General features: G+C 41.2%; 1 protein-coding gene across 2 annotated transcripts in view; it reads left to right on the top strand.

Moving 5' to 3' along the window:
• Positions 1 to 15,830, top strand: part of NCOA3 (nuclear receptor coactivator 3) — a 156,101-nt gene that overhangs the window by 83,709 nt on the left and 56,562 nt on the right. The window lies entirely within an intron of this gene.

Here is a 15,830-nt window from a genome sequence, read left to right as displayed (position 1 = left end):
TCCCCCCTTCTGGCTCCTACGTGGAGGTGTGGCCAAGCGGCTCTGCGCCCTGCCATGTCTGCAGGCACCTCCCCTGCAGCTCACTTTGGCTACAGTTCCTGGCCAATGGGAGCTGCAGGGGTGGCACCTGCAGATGGGCAGCGCATGGAGCCCTCTGGCTGCCCCTAAACATAGGAGCTGGATGGAGGACATGCCACTGCTTCCGGGAGCTGCGGCATGTGCGCGTGGAGAGGCCCCCGCCCCCGCTCCTAAGCTGGAGTGTAGGGGGGGGGCAAGCCCCAGATCTCGCTCCCCAGTGGGAGCTCGAGTGCCAGATTTAATCAGCTTGTGGGCCAGATGTTTGCCCACCCTTGTTCTAGAGAGTATCTGGAAAAAGTATCTCAATTCCCTCTACAATAAAAAAAACAACATTTCTGATCTGATGGATGAACAGGTCAAACTCTGAAGGGATCATCTCTGGGATTCTTCCCAACTCCATTTTCATAGATGCCAGCCTGATCTCAGTGATTGGAAAGTGTGTGCATGTACATAAAATTAAGCATTAAAAAAGTGTTCATGGTTCATTTAGCATTCTAGTTTTTCCTTCGTAACTATCCAGTGAAGGTTTCCTCTGAACTAATTTCATTTTGTTAGCTCATAGAGTTTTAATGATGTTTTGTTTGTGCAACCGGTACTGTTTTGTCTGAATAGAAACAAACAGGATTATTATTCTAAAATAGTATTTAACAGGATAAAACAAATTATTTGCATGGGGAAAGGTATATTACTATGCATATATGTTTTGTTTTAGCAGCTTTGCAAACTGAAATTATTATCCTGATTTAGTATGTCAGTCAGTCTGTGGAACTCTTCTTTTTTGCCAGAGGATGTTGTGAAGGCCAAGACTATCACAGGTTTCAAAAAAGAACTAGATAAGTTCATGGAGTATAGGTCCATCAATGGCTGTTAGCCAGGGTGGGCAGGGATGGTGTCCCTAGCCTCTGTTTGCCAGAAGCTGGGAATGGGTGATGGGGGATGGATCACTTGATGATTATCTGTACTGTTCATTCCCTGTGGGGCACCTGTCACTAGCCACTTTCGGAAGACAGGATACTGGGCTAGATGGACCGTTGGTCTGACCCAGTATGGCTGCCCTTGTGTTCTTATGTTTTTACATATTTTGAAAATGTTGAATTAAGAGCAGAAGTTTATATTTTTTTTAACATTACATAAATAGCAGCTTGAAGGCACTTAAAACTGTAGCTTGATGTCTTGCTGAGTTTGGTCTCACAGACAAGTTGTGCTGTATTGTGTTCCAAAAAGGGTCTACTTTGTGAAATGGAAAAGGAATGGGGAGGGAAAGTGATTAGAATATTTGGGGTAATACTGTCCTTTTTTATTACCTGTGAAAAGTCTGTGCATTACAGGTCATTCAGAAGGCCCATAAGATGTCTTCAGTTTAGTTTATTTAAGAATTGGTATGCCAGTCATTTGTCTACTGTACTGTATATGGAACACTGGCAGGGTGACAAGCAAATGTGTCTGGTTTAACTTTAACTTTTCCCCCCTTATTACATTACATTATTGTGTGTTCATCCTGTGTCTATTTGCTGTTTTCCTCCTCTGAGTAGCTACTGGGCCTCATATAGAAAACACAAACAAAAAAACTTCAAGCACTGTAGTATCTTTTTTTAATGTAGTAACTTAGGAGATCTCTTCCTGAATTCATGGTGATTTCTCTTTGCATTGGCAAATTAGAGTTCAGTATTGAAGTTGAACAAGACCCTTCATTGCAATGAAATGAAGTCTGCCCATCCAATTTGTGTTTCTTGGTCTGCCTTGCTTATGACTAGGTTACATTACTGAGTCATAAATATCCAAAGCAATACACAAGACAGACATCTGCTGTTCACTACCTTGATGCTAAAGTAGGTAGTGTTTTTTTGGTCCTAGAAGAATCAGCAAGAATAAAGTACTGAGGACAATAATTATTTGTGATTGTCTTCAGTTCAGAAATGCTGAAATAATTCAGTCTTGTGCTACATATTGTAATGAGGATATTTGAATTTCACATTCTGTATGGTTATGCTGAAGTACTGCTCATGGTATAGTAGGTGCTTTGGAAACATTCAAGTCCCTGAAGTGAAGATCTGGCAAGAACTTTACCATCTGACTACATTTTGAACATATTACCCTGTTAATTTTGTAAGAGTTTTGTATATATGCTCACATTTATTTTGTAAACAATGTATAATTCTACCCATAAAACTTGTCATCATTCCTTTGCCGTCCCCCCCCCTTTAAAAAAAAAAAGTGTCTGTAAGCCATATTGTCTTAAACTTAAATGCTGGGTAATGAATAGAGCCTTCTGAACCACTGTATAGAGAAGCATTACACAGAAGTAAAAAGGCTCACCATGCTACCCTTTTTTCAACACAGATCACTGGCACCAAGCAACAAATTATATAGCACAGAGCACAGTTAAGCTAGTATGCTGTAATGAAACCTATTGCTGTTCCATACTACTGCTTCAGTAATTGTATACAAAACTCATTTTACAGTATCACGGAAACATTTTAAAAAGTTCTCTGGTGTCATTTGGCTTTCACGGCTATTTTGTTTGCAACAGTTTTTCTCATTAATTGGTTGCATAGTCATAGGTAACTTCTCCAGTTTGAAGCGTTCCTGAGATAAAAGCCGTTGGTTGTGTTAAGATTAGTCCAGCTATGATGGAGGCGATGCTGATTGGCACAAGGAATATTTTGAAAATCTGGCTAATTCTCTTTACTGTTCTCTCAGTTGAAGGCCTTTGCCTGACTATTGAAAAAGTGTTTCTTAAGGCTTGCCTACCATACTAGTATAATTATATTGCTGTAGTTATACCAGTATAGCTCCCCATGTGGATGATCTTGTTTGGAATAACATTGATCTTTTTTAAATTTAACTTAAACTGCTTCCAAAGCATCATAAGAGATTCTCTCTCTCTCTCACACACGCACACGCGCACACGCACACACAACATCCACATGGGAAGATACACCAATACAGTACTCTGTAAATGTGCCGGTTGACACTGTCTATTAATTCCAGCAGCAACCACAGTGTATAGGAGACAAATAAAGATTAATTTGTTTATTAAACAGCAATAAGCAACACACAGAAAATGCATTGTTGAAAGGAACCGAACACTGAGAAGGGCACTCTCCTGATGGAGGCCCATAGCTGTGTGTAACTCCAGCTCTCATTTGCAAAGTGGTGGAGTGAATGGGACACTGCGATGGGCCTGGAATATGCAAGGAATGTGTCGGAGAAGTTTGGAGAGGACATGGTAAGCAGTTCTGTATGGGCTGCAGCAGGAGCCAGCATGCATGAGTTATTCCTGCAACTCAATTAGAGACTTCGGCATCTCCATTTGCTCCTCCATCACTTTTATCATCCACTTCTGGCCCTGATTCCTCTCATGCCTATTTATTTTTAAATGTTCATTAAGTGTCTCTCTCTATGCCCTGTGCTCTTGCAGCATTAGAGGATTGGAGCAACTCCTAAAACATGTTCTCCTTGCTCCTCCTCAGTTGCTCCCTTATCTGGTGGAGGTGTTGCACATTTAGGGGGGATCCCCTGAAGGCCACATCTGCAGAAGCACAGGAAACAATAAACAGATGCGTGATTGTTAGTGCACTGACATAATCAAATAGTAGTAAAATACACCTCTTTCTCGCTGTCCTTTGGTAAGCACACAGCTCGACGAATGCCCTAAACATGGTAATTTGGGGTGAAGGGTGGTGTTCAGGATGGGGCAAAGGCTCTTGGTGATTTTTTTTTTTTAAAGGGGATCACCGCGAGCGAATAGGGACAATATTGTAAATTCTGCCACCGTTTTCCAGAGGCGGGGGTCATTGAAGCGCATATCTCACTCCTGAGGGTAAGCAAGGATGCAGCTCCTGCATGTATGCGGCTTCAGACCTGGTCCCTATCCTGCTCACCTGTGTTCCGCTTTGGTCTCTGCACAAATGATTGCCAATTGGTATGGGAAAGTTTCCTACGATGGGGGAAGGAACAAAGCAGCTCTGCCAAGGAACCTTCAGCAGAGGACTGGCTTCCTCTAGGAAGGCTTTCTAGAGATCTCTCTGAAGGATTCCCGTGAAATCTCTATTTGCATTAACACACTGTTCTGCAGGGCCCCCACTGCATAGCTACACAGGGGAATGTGATGCAGATGCAAACACAGCTAGTCTTTGTATGTTTCTATCCCTCAATCCGCCTCTGGCATATAACAAAGCAAAGGACAGCTCTACCTCATGTAACTGAGCAGTATTGACTCAAAATGAGCACTTCCCAGAGTTTTGGGACTGGCTGAAACCCTCCGAGGTGAAGAAGGGGTCCTGGCTCATCATGGTACAGATGACCCTGTTGCCTGTCCCATTTCATCATCCAGCTCCACTACCTCATCCACTAATTCATCCTCGGTGTTGAGTCTGCTGGCTCCAGCCCGTGCCCCTCGCCCCCGCCCCCACACGAAGTATCATCCATGGGGCTTTTGGAGGTGGGGTTGCCACCAAGGATGGTGTCCAGCTCCTTATATAGAAGTGGCAGGTCTTTGCTGCAGCACCTTGCCTTCTGGTACGCTTGCCTCAGCTCCTTTATCTTCGTACGGCACTGCTGCATGCCTTGTTCTTAGCCCTTATCCAACATGCCAGAAGTGATCTCACCATAGGTATTGAAGTTCCTTTGGCTGGAGTGGAGCTGGCACCACACAGCCTCCTCTCTCCACAGACCCAGCAGATCCAATAACTTTGGTGCACTCCAAGCAGGGGTCCTTAAAATTGCCAAATCAGTATGTCAGACCCCCTTTTCCACTGTGCCTACCTCCAAGAAGGTGGAAAAGAAGTACTACGTCCCTGCAAAGGGATTTGAATACCTGTACACTCACTCCAGCAGCATCCTTGGCCGTGTCTGCCATCAATGAAAGGGACAGGCAGGGCCAGCCGAGTGGCACATCAAAAAATAAAGACACTAAGAGAAAGGAGAACAATATGGCAAAGATTTGCTTCATTCACAGACTTGCGCCTGTGGGAGGAGGCAGCATTGCCACCTTAGAATTCTGTGTATTACTTCTGCTGCAGGGAATATTAAAGCCATGGGAGAGTCAGCAAGCCCCAATTCAAGTTGGTAAAGATTAAGACAGCTGGGTATTTGCAATTTGGGATGTAAGAACAATAGTCAGGACTTTTTGTAGGTCTGTGAAAAAATAAAGTGGCCAGACCCTGTCCTCTTTGGCCAGAAGACTTAATTTGGAGCATGGATGTATTCAGGTCATCCTTTAAAAAAAAAAAAAAAAAATCCCAAACACTTTAAAATGGAGGATGAGTAAAGTGTGAATGGTAAGTGAGTGGAAGACTGAACTTGCCTCAGAAGGTTGTGAAGGCTAGGTCTATAACAGAGTTTAAAAGAGAACTAGATAAATTCATGGAAGTTAAGTCCATTAATGGCTATTAGCCAGGATGGGTAAGGAATGGTGTCCCTAGCCTCTGTTTGTCAAAGGGTGGAGATGGATGGCAGCATTACCTGTTAGGTTCATTCCCTCTGGGACACCTGGCATTGGTCACTGTCGGTAGACAGGTTACTGGGCTGGATGGACCTTTGGTCTGACCGTTGGCATTTTCTACAAAATATGAGTTGACAGACCTACTCCATCTGTTCTTGAAGAATAGTAAAACTGGTTCCAAAGTTCTGTTGCAGTGGAGTATCAGATGTCTGTTCCTGTCACTGAACTGGCTTAGCACTCTGCTGTCGTTTTTGTATTTCTTCACTAGCACATTTTTGACATTTTCTTCCAGCTGAGTTTACCAGTAACTGGCTTTCTTGAGAACTAACACCTTTACCGATCTCTTACTCTGTATGTATGATTAATAATCTCCATCACCAGCTAACTTGATTTGAAATGCCCCTTAACATTTAATGTAGATTTAGTCAAATCATATTAGCTAACTGTAATTTTAAATAGCACTTTTTCTGGTCATGTAGAGAGACCTTACACGGCAATTTCAAATGCAAAATTAAAACATCTAATTTTTAATCTGTTGTCTGCATCTGCTGAGCTCCAGCAAGAGTGAAATAATGAGCTCTACCTTTCTATTTTCCTTGTTGCCCAGACAATGGTGTGTTTTGAGGTCCATATAAAAAGGTAGGCTTTGTGTGTTCCATGAATATGCTCTTTTAGTTGACTGCTTTTGTAAAAAAATGCGTTCATCATACCTTGCTGGTGATTCTTCCTTCTGTGAAGACCATTTTTCTTCTCTCCTCTTCTTTTCCTGTTTCTCTCTCCCTGTATTTATCCTTAATGTCTCTTGGCTCTCATTTTCCCTGCATTCACCATCATATTCAGCAAGAAATGAAACCAGTTTTTGTAATGCCACTTCACCATGCCTCCTAACTGCATTCAAGACCATTATCCATGTCCTTCATATTGCAGTCAAAAAAGATTTGCCTCTCCACTCCCATAATAGCGTTATGGGGATGGGGGGAGGTGTCTATTGTTTCCATTCATATTGAGAAGTCACAGATGTGTATGCTCTTCTGAATTCTTTTCGCTCTTCAAGCCATTATGGCCATTGCTCCTTTGATTCTCTTCTCAGACAAGCTTCAGTAGGCTACACAAAAAGGAATTTAGGTCACAAATAACTTGTGTATTCTACTTGAGCTAGAGGAGGCAAGCTGGCTGATTTAAAAAAAAAATCATTAAATGTATTAACAATGTCAAAATAAATTGAAACCATTATTATTCTACCAGATCTATAAAAACGATAGACTCGACTCTACAACAATAGCAATGTAAAATTTTAGTCTGTAGAAGCAGAAGTGTGCAGTTGATAAAGTGATAGGTATAGCTTTAATACTTTAACTCAACCTGTAGAGTAAAAGATGGCTAGTTGTTTTTCTATCTACGTGTACCAGTAATTTACCACCAACATATCAAGAATGCCTCAAAGTTTGTTAAAAAAAAAAGTTATTTTCAGTAGTTTCTCATTTTAAGATAGGTAAATATCAAAATATTGTATTTAGTATATAAAATAGTTCTGAAAACACTTTAATGATACAGAATATTACAACAGTATTTCTCATTCTCTGTTTTATCCAAGATACATCTCTAGGTGTTTTGGTATCCTGTACATAAAGTGTATACACAAGACATGTCCTCATGCTACCTCTTTAAAGAGCAAGAAGGTTTAGAAAGTTTAGACTGCACTTTAAACATACAGATATTTATGGCAGGAACATTTATTTTGGCACTGTATCTTCTTCAAGATGGATATTTTTCAAGAGAATTTCAGATAGCGGAGGAACTAGTGGAAATTCAGAGAAATAGATCAATTGATTACTACGTAATTACATTTTTGTAGTAAGGTGAAAAAAGTAAATAGTCATACATGCTTGTGTATGTGTGAGTAGAAAAAGTACTCTTGTATTCTGAAACATTTTCTATATAAAACAATCTTTAATATCAGATAACAGTTTCTTAATTACACACCCATTGGACAGGCCATTTAAGTGTAGAAAGATCAGACATCTACAAAAACTGGCAACTATTTTGTGTGCCCTCCCTTAGCAGCCCTGAACTGTATCATATATACCCTTTTATGGATGTCTACTGGGTTTTCCAGTTAAAACTAATGTGGCATGTAAAATATACTTGAGGGTCACACACTTCGTTGCTTATGTAGGCTCAGCTCTGTGTGCTATCCAACTTTAAGTGCAAATAGCTTTTCAGTTTTTCCAAAAAGTACATGTATAGTGAGATTCTGTGGATGGATTATAACCTCTAGCAATTTTACAGGACGTAGCCATTAAACCTAAATTGTCATCTAAGATGCTCCTTTTCGTCATTATTTCAGTTTCTTTTTTTTTATATTTTGTTTTGGTTGGTAATTGAATCTAGGATCACATATAATCCCCTTAAATGTTTGGGCCCGTTGAAATTAACAACTTTTAATCATGTGAGACCCTGCGATTTAGGAATAGTCACAGCTCAAGACAAAATCAAAAGAAATTGCTTACTAGAGCAAGCTACATATCCTGTCTTCCAGCACCAGGTAGTTTGTGGTATGGGTACTGTGACAAAGTTCCTCTACCTTGGTGGGTCCTGCGCTTATTGGCAGATTTGCTCACCTCAGTGATCTTCACCACAGTCTGTCAACTTCTCCTGTGTCTGATCAGGAGTTGGGAGGTTTGGGGGGAACCCGGGCTCGCCCTCTACTCCGGGTTCCAGCCCAGGGCCCTGTGGATTGCAGCTATCTATAGTGCCTCCTGTAACAGCTGCATGACAGCTACAACTCCCTGGGCTACTTCCCCATGGCCTCCTCCAAACACCTTCTTTATCCTCACCACAGGACCTTCCTCCTGGTGTCTGATAACACTTGTACTCCTTAGTCCTCCAGCAGCACACCCTCTCACTCTCAGCTCCTTGTGCCTCTTGCTCCCAGCTCCTCACACACACTTCCTCTCCTCTGGCTCCCCCTCACCTGACTGGAGTGAGCTCCTTTTTAAACCCAGGTGCCCTGATTAGCCTGCCTTGATTGGCTGCAGGTGTTCTAATCAGCCTGTCAGCCTTAATTGGTTCTAGCAGGTTCCTGATTACTCTAGTGCAGCCCCTGCTCTGGTCACTCAGGGAACAGAAAACTGCTCATCCAGTGATCAGTATATTTGCCCTCTACCAGACTCCTGTACCCTCCTGGTTTGGATCTGTCACAGTACTATATTTTCTAAAGGCCTGTGTATTTATGAAATAATACACAAACTACTGCAGGCATATCTTCCAGTGATTTATGCCCTGGCCACTTGTTCATACACTTTGCTGGTCATTGTGCGAAAAGTGCTATTGACTAGTCCTCTTCCTGCCCACAGACTTGTTTTCACCATGCAGCTTGGCTTCTAGTCCTTCTACTGTGTTAGTCTCCTTTAGCAGCACTTGTGTTGTTGTGTTTTGCAGGTATTTGTGCAGGAAAACTCTCCAGAGACTGCAATTTTTCAGGGTTAAGATCAGAAACTATTTTGTTACTTATGTAAGCCAAACTGTATACCCAGTGAGAGAGAGAGCAGACTATTAAGCTGCTGCCTGCAATATGTGTAGACAGTAATATTCCTATGCCTGCAGCACCAAATGGGTGTGCCTGATTCTCCTCTCACACCAATGGAAACTAGGTTTTACAGTTTTCAGTAGTCAATAGGATTCTGTCCATTGATGCCTAGAGTATTCCCTGAAATTTTGGAATTGATCAAATATGATGCTCAAAAGATATCAAATTACAGAAAGACAGAGAAATGCCACCGGGTTGAGTATAAGACTTGCTTTGCTCAGGCAGTTAGGGTGAAATTGGTTTCTCCAGACATCAGCAACAATAACAAAATTGAAATCCTTAAGATAAATTTACAGAATCCCCACTGGAGAATTATATATGGTGGAAGTAAGAATATTGTGCACTTCTCTCCTGCATTTCATTTGAGAATATGAAAGAGCTTTGACAATATTAGTGTCAGAACACCATGGAATGCTATTGGTTACTTTTATACATAGGGAAATGAGACATGAAGGATAGGTGAAATGAGTATTCTGTACAAATACAGCTCTTTGCTGGAGTTTGCCACAGTTATAATATATAACATTATATATCAGGGGTAGGCAACCTATGGCACGCGATCTGATTTTCAGTGGCACTCACACTGCCTGGGTCCTGGCCACTGGTCCGTGGGGCTCTGTGTTTTGTTTTAATTTTAAATGAAGCTTTGTAAACATTTTAAAAACCTTATTTACTTTACATACAATAGTTTTAGTTATATATTATAGACTTATAGAAAGAGACCTAAAAACGTTAACATGTATTACTGACACGTGAAACCTTTAATTAGAGTGAATAAATGAAGTCTCGGCACACCACTTGTGAAAGGTTGCTGACTCCTGCTATATATGTTTATAATGTGATTATTCAAGCACTAGGGAGGGGAGGAGGAAGTGATGAGTCTGATGTCCTGGTTGCATGGGATGATTGAGCTATTGCAAGAGATATGTGCCTTCATCAGTTAGATCTCAGCTTTTGAGAACTGATGGCAAAAGTAGAATGGAGAGACAAAGCTGTGACCAAGGTATACGGGTCACTGTTGTAAAAAGGCTAGGTTTCCTATATGTTGATTGAAAGAGACTCACTTTTTAAGTAGTAGGTATCACAGGTGCTGGCTTTCTCTGGGTCCTGGGGGTACTCAACCCCCTGCTCCACCCCAGGTGCCGCCCCCACCCGACCCCTTCCCTCAAGGTCCCACACCTTTTCCACCCCTTCCAGCCCAGTTCCGCCCCCTCTCCTGAGTGTGCTCCATCTGCACTCCTCTCCCTCCCCCCCCCAGCACCTCCTGCACGCCGCAAAACAGCTGATTGCGGCAGGCGGGAGGGAGGCACTGGGAGGGAGGGGAAGGAGTTGATGGGGCGGGCACCAGCAGATGAGAGGCACTGGGGGGAGCGGAGAAGGTGGCTGCCAATGGGTGCTAAGCATAAGAACATAAGAACAGCCGTACCGGGTCAGACCAAAGGTCCATCTAGCCCAGTATCCTGTCTACTGACAGTGGCCAATGTCAGGTGCCCCAGAGGGAGTGGACCTAACAGGCAATGATCAAGCGATCTCTCTCCTGCCATCCATCTCCATCCTCTGACAAACAGAGGCTAGAGACACCATTCCTTACCCATCCTGGCTAATAGCCATTAATGGACTTAACCACCATGAATGTATCCAGTTCTCTTTTAAACGCTGTTATAGTCCTAGCCTTCACAACCTCCTCAGGTAAGTAAGGAGTTCCACAAGTTGACTGTACGCTGCGTGAAGAACTTCTTTGTATTTGTTTTAAACCTGCTGCCTATTAATTTCATTTGGTGACCTCTATTTCTTGTATTATCGGAATAAGTAAATAGCTTTTCCTTATCCACTTTCTCCACATCACTCATGATTTTATATACCTCTATCATATCCCCCCTTAGTCTCCTCTTTTTTATATACCTCTATCATATCCCCCCCTTAGTCTCCACTAAATTTTTTCACGTCGGTGCCTATGGTGGGTATGCTATTCCTGGGAGAATTCTATGCCAAAAAATTAAAAATTCTGCACACAATACTTAAATTCTGCATATTTTATTTGTCAGAATAATACAAATATGAAAGCAGCAAAGAGTCCTGTGGCACCTTATAGACTAACAGATGTTTTGGAGCAAGAGGTCCAAAAGCTCATGCTCCAAAACGTCTGTTAGTCTATAAGGTGCCACAGGACTCTTTGCTGCTTTTACAGATCCAGACTAACATGGCTATCCCTCTGATACTTGACAAATATGAAAGATTCAGGAAATATTTTTTGACAAAGATTCCTTACTAAGCATATTAATTCGGAACTTTGAGTAATTCATTTAAACTACAATAAAGAAACATATTTCCTGCACCTCCCAGAAGCAGTGTGAAGGTTTGGGGGAGTTAAGGGTAAGGGAGGAGCTGAGGGAGAGGGAGGTAATTCTGGGAAGAAGCCTCGGAGTGAGCTTGGAGGGTTGTTGGGTGTGGGTTGGAGAAGTATGGAATAGGGTTTTTTTGTGTGGGGGAGGGGAGAGACTTTGTTAGGGAGTTGGGGAGCCTCCCCCAACCAGACCCTTAGCCTCTCCCATTTAGTCAGGGACATCTGCCACTCTTCCAAGTGTCCCTACACCCCTCCACTCCCCTGACCCCTTGTGCCCTTACACCCCCCACTCAGCCACCCCTCCTTGCCCTATCCCCATGTGGCCCTGTCACCATGCACCCCCATTTCCATTCAGCTCCTGCCCCAGTCTATCCCTCCACTGGCCCTTCTGAATCCGTCTGTGACCCCCCCCCCATGTGCCCACTCTGTCCCTCCCTTCCCCACCCTATATCCTGAGCCTCTTTACCTGGCCCCATGGGAGAGGTGCTGTGAGGAACATAGCCTCTCCCTTTCCCTGTCCATGGCAGGCTGAGACAGTTGCCCTCTCTTCTGGTGCCAAAGCAGCCCCTGTGGGTGAATGAAAGGTGTAACCTCTGTGCCTTCCTGGCAGAATGTATTTTATGTATTTTTGGGGGGGGTGGGGAGCGGGAAATCTGTGGGGGGATGTGAATTCTGCACATGCGCAGTGGCACAGAATTCCCCCAGGAGTAGTATGAGGATCAGTCCTTTGAATCAAAATTTCCCTAAAATGTAGATTTTTAATTAGAAAACATTTCTGCCTTTTCAGCCTGACATTTGTAACGGTTTCTGTTTTTAATAAAACAACCAACCAAACTGTTGCTTAAATGCCAATCTCCATATCTGAGACTTGAAGTGTGTGGGAGCTCCAGGCTGGAAAGGGACATATTGGTAGTTCCTAGTATCGGGCAGCTGGTGCCCATTGCTTTGTGCATCCTGTAAGTGGCTGGCACCTATGCATCCTCATGAGGGATGGCTGTCCCATCTCCCCACCACAGCAGTTGGCTAATGATCTCTTGCCCCTACCTGAGCTTGATGTCTCCTCTGAGGACCCATGGTGGCTGGATGGTACGACTGGGCTGGGCTTGGAAGTCCTATTTGCTCCCTAGCGGCTAGCTCAATCTTCTGTGCCATGGCAGTAAATCCAGTCCCTCCTCTGGGTCCTGCTTTTGTCTCTGTCTACATAGCTGGCTCCCACTTCTTGCCTCTGAGAGCAGGCAGGGCAGAAACATAGATTTCCATCCCCCGAATATTTCCACTGCAAGGGCACTAGCACCCCCCATCCATTCCATTGCCCCTAATTGTACATAAATTCTGAGATTTAATTGATACAAAGCTTAAACTAAAGTTCAAAGATTTATTTGATATTATGTTTTTGAACATCCTGACTTTTGGTGACATTACACGCAGAAAATGGAATGGCTGTCATATGAACATGTATTTCTTGGAATGTTTTTTCTGAAAGCTATTTTTGGACAAGTTTAAAAGCTAGCTTGAAAATTTGTTGGTTATTTAACACAGATCACACGTGTAGAGTAAGTTTCATTTTGAGCATAGCAGTCAGTTTTTCCCCAAGACCTGTGTTGCAGGTTGGTTGGTTGGTTGGTTTGTTTGTTCTAAAACGGGTGCTAAATGCAGCTCTTGGGGGGAGGGGTGTTTTTGTTTAATCACTGATTCTAAACATATGGGTGACACACTTTTAAAAACATTTATTAAATTTTGCCTGTTTTATAATCCTTACCAAAATGGAAAACTTAGAATGAGATCAGTTCAAAATCTAAACACGTATTTATATAATGCTGTAGCCTGCATGTAATGAGTCCATTTGGCATCTTCAACTGATTCAATTATAACAATGCAGTAGGACTGGAAGGAGTTAATGCTAATTATAATGCTGTGGTAATGCTGAACCTGCCATTCTCAGGAGATCTAAGAAGCAATCTATCAGGGTATGTTGGATCCTTGCTTCCTTAGGTCCCTCGAGACATTTGGCATTGTGGAATTGCAGAACAAAAATATATATTCTGATATCTTCAGAGTTTCAGGAAGGGGAATGGACTTGCTGATGACTGGGCAGAGATCACGTGTATTTAGTGAGACAGACTGATGAGTTTAGTTGATTATATTTCCTGTTTTCACCATGAACTTGGTGAGTGCTCTCAGTTTTTATAAGTGTTAGATGGTATGTTGCTGTCTGCAAGAAGAAAGTGATAATGGTTGCTGTTGAAAACTGGCAGACTGAGCTCTAACTGTACTGAAACTGTATATTTGGAAGATTGCCTCCTCCCTTTTAAGGGAAAAATATTTCCCTAGCTGATTGGTTAAAAGGTAAGAGCTCTCATATCTGTATCAGCTTGCATGTAGAAAAATGTCTCTGTCAAGAACAATGTCTTACTGGAACTAATGGATTGTATGAGAAGATAATGAAAATATGGTAATCACTTAATTTGCATCAGCTTTCATTAATGGAGCAGTATTAAGGTTTTGGTGTTTATTGTATGCCTATTTTGATATTAAACATATTTTGTCAGGAATGTACAAATGAATAAAATTACATTGTTTTAAATATCTAGTTATCAAAATTTCAGGAATAAGAACAAAGCATCTGCTGTGCATAACGACAGTAATCTTCATTGTTTGTCTTCCCATAAACTTCAATTTTAGAAGATTTGAGAACTTTCTGCTTTAGTAAAAGGAAAAAAATGAAAATTTGTGAAGACTGAATTTTTAAAATGAATCCCCAGTTATATCTTTAATGTTTTTAATTCAAACTTTAAAATGTTCCATCATTTGGCATATATTTGCATACTAATCCAAGTGGTGTCTGTATCCACATTAAAGTTATGAAAAGAAACGGTAGATGATTCTGTTGGGTTTTTTAAAACAAAACAGTTGGCTATTTGAAAGCAAGAACAAATTATTAATATCAGTATCAAATATTAAAGTAAAACTTGTACAACTGAGGGTGAGGGATCTAGAATCCACATTACTTTTACCATTTATTCTTTCCCTCAAAAATCCCCATCAGGCCCATATGTGCATTTTGGACAAAGACTGTTGTCTCGGCAGAGCTTCCAACCTTTGTCAGCTCAGGGTCCCAACTCTAATTCCCATGTGGGAGTGAAATGCAAGTAAACACTTAGAATGTAAATCATAGATTAATCATACATTTCTAGAAAATAGGGGTTTCAAAGCTCTTGTATATTCTTTATGTCCAGAATTGTCAAATCTGAAAATTATATATTAAAACTTTTTTTTTCTTACATGGAATAAAATTTTTAATACAGGTTATTTATATTACAATAACTACATATAGGATAATTTGTTTCTAAGTAAATAAGCAATCACGTAAATGTAATTTCTGTCTTGTTTTGACCACCCTGATCTAACTGGACTTATGCTGTGGTAAATACTGTTGTCTTGTCTTCTGTGTCAGTCTACAACACTGTTAATGACATAATATTGACATAATCATATAATACGGTCTAATTTTGTCTATATTGTCCAAGTACTTACATTGGACATCTATTTGGGTAGCATGAAAGCCAATAGATTCCACTGTAGTAGGGAGAAATGTCAGTCCATTGAAACGTATGATGTTGGTAAAAGAAAAATGACTTTCTTTTAAAAGTTACCTTTGTATTTAAAAAAAAAAAAAAGGCAAACATGGTTAAGCTTTACCTCAGCTCTTTTAATGAGACTTCATTCATTTTGAAGCTTGATATAATTTACTATGTCCTTTAATTTAAGATTATAATCATCCCTCATATAAATTGACATTCCACTGTGGTGCCATGTATCCTATCTAGTATGTGTTACTATTATTTGTCACCATTCAGATGCAGCTAACGTGATGGTCACTTAATTTGTGTGACTGGTCCTTAGAGCTAGTAATCTGAACTGAAACTTGTTCTGTGTAACGTGACAGTGACTACAGCATATATTGTGAAAGACATCAAGTCACTGCAAAGGCTAGGGCATGGTTGGCATGAAGATGGATGTCTTCAAAATTCCAAAGGTATAAAATGAACCTTCTTATCAACCGAGTTAGGTATGTCTAGTTAAATAAAAAGTAATAAACATTTAACAATGAAACAAAACACAAGTCATATGGCAGTGTTTTCAGGTTTTGAATTTAAATCTGTACCAGCATAAATTGTTGTTTTTGTGCTCTGGCATACTAATTGTTACGTTCTTCTGAATTTTATATCCATATTGCAGCTAGGATTAATGACATGAAGTTAAACTTTCAGGCTTGTGTGTATCCCTATTATGAGTTGTACTAAGTTATGTGATTTAGTAATATTTATTATGTTGAGTGTATTATGCAGATGTGTACTGCTGAGCCCGTATTA

Source organism: Mauremys mutica, chromosome 13 (assembly GCF_020497125.1).
Source record: "Mauremys mutica isolate MM-2020 ecotype Southern chromosome 13, ASM2049712v1, whole genome shotgun sequence".
NCBI classification, from domain to species: Eukaryota; Metazoa; Chordata; order Testudines; family Geoemydidae; genus Mauremys; species Mauremys mutica.
The sequence above is the reverse complement of the archived record's forward strand: the minus strand, read 5'-3'. Positions and strand labels throughout refer to the sequence as shown.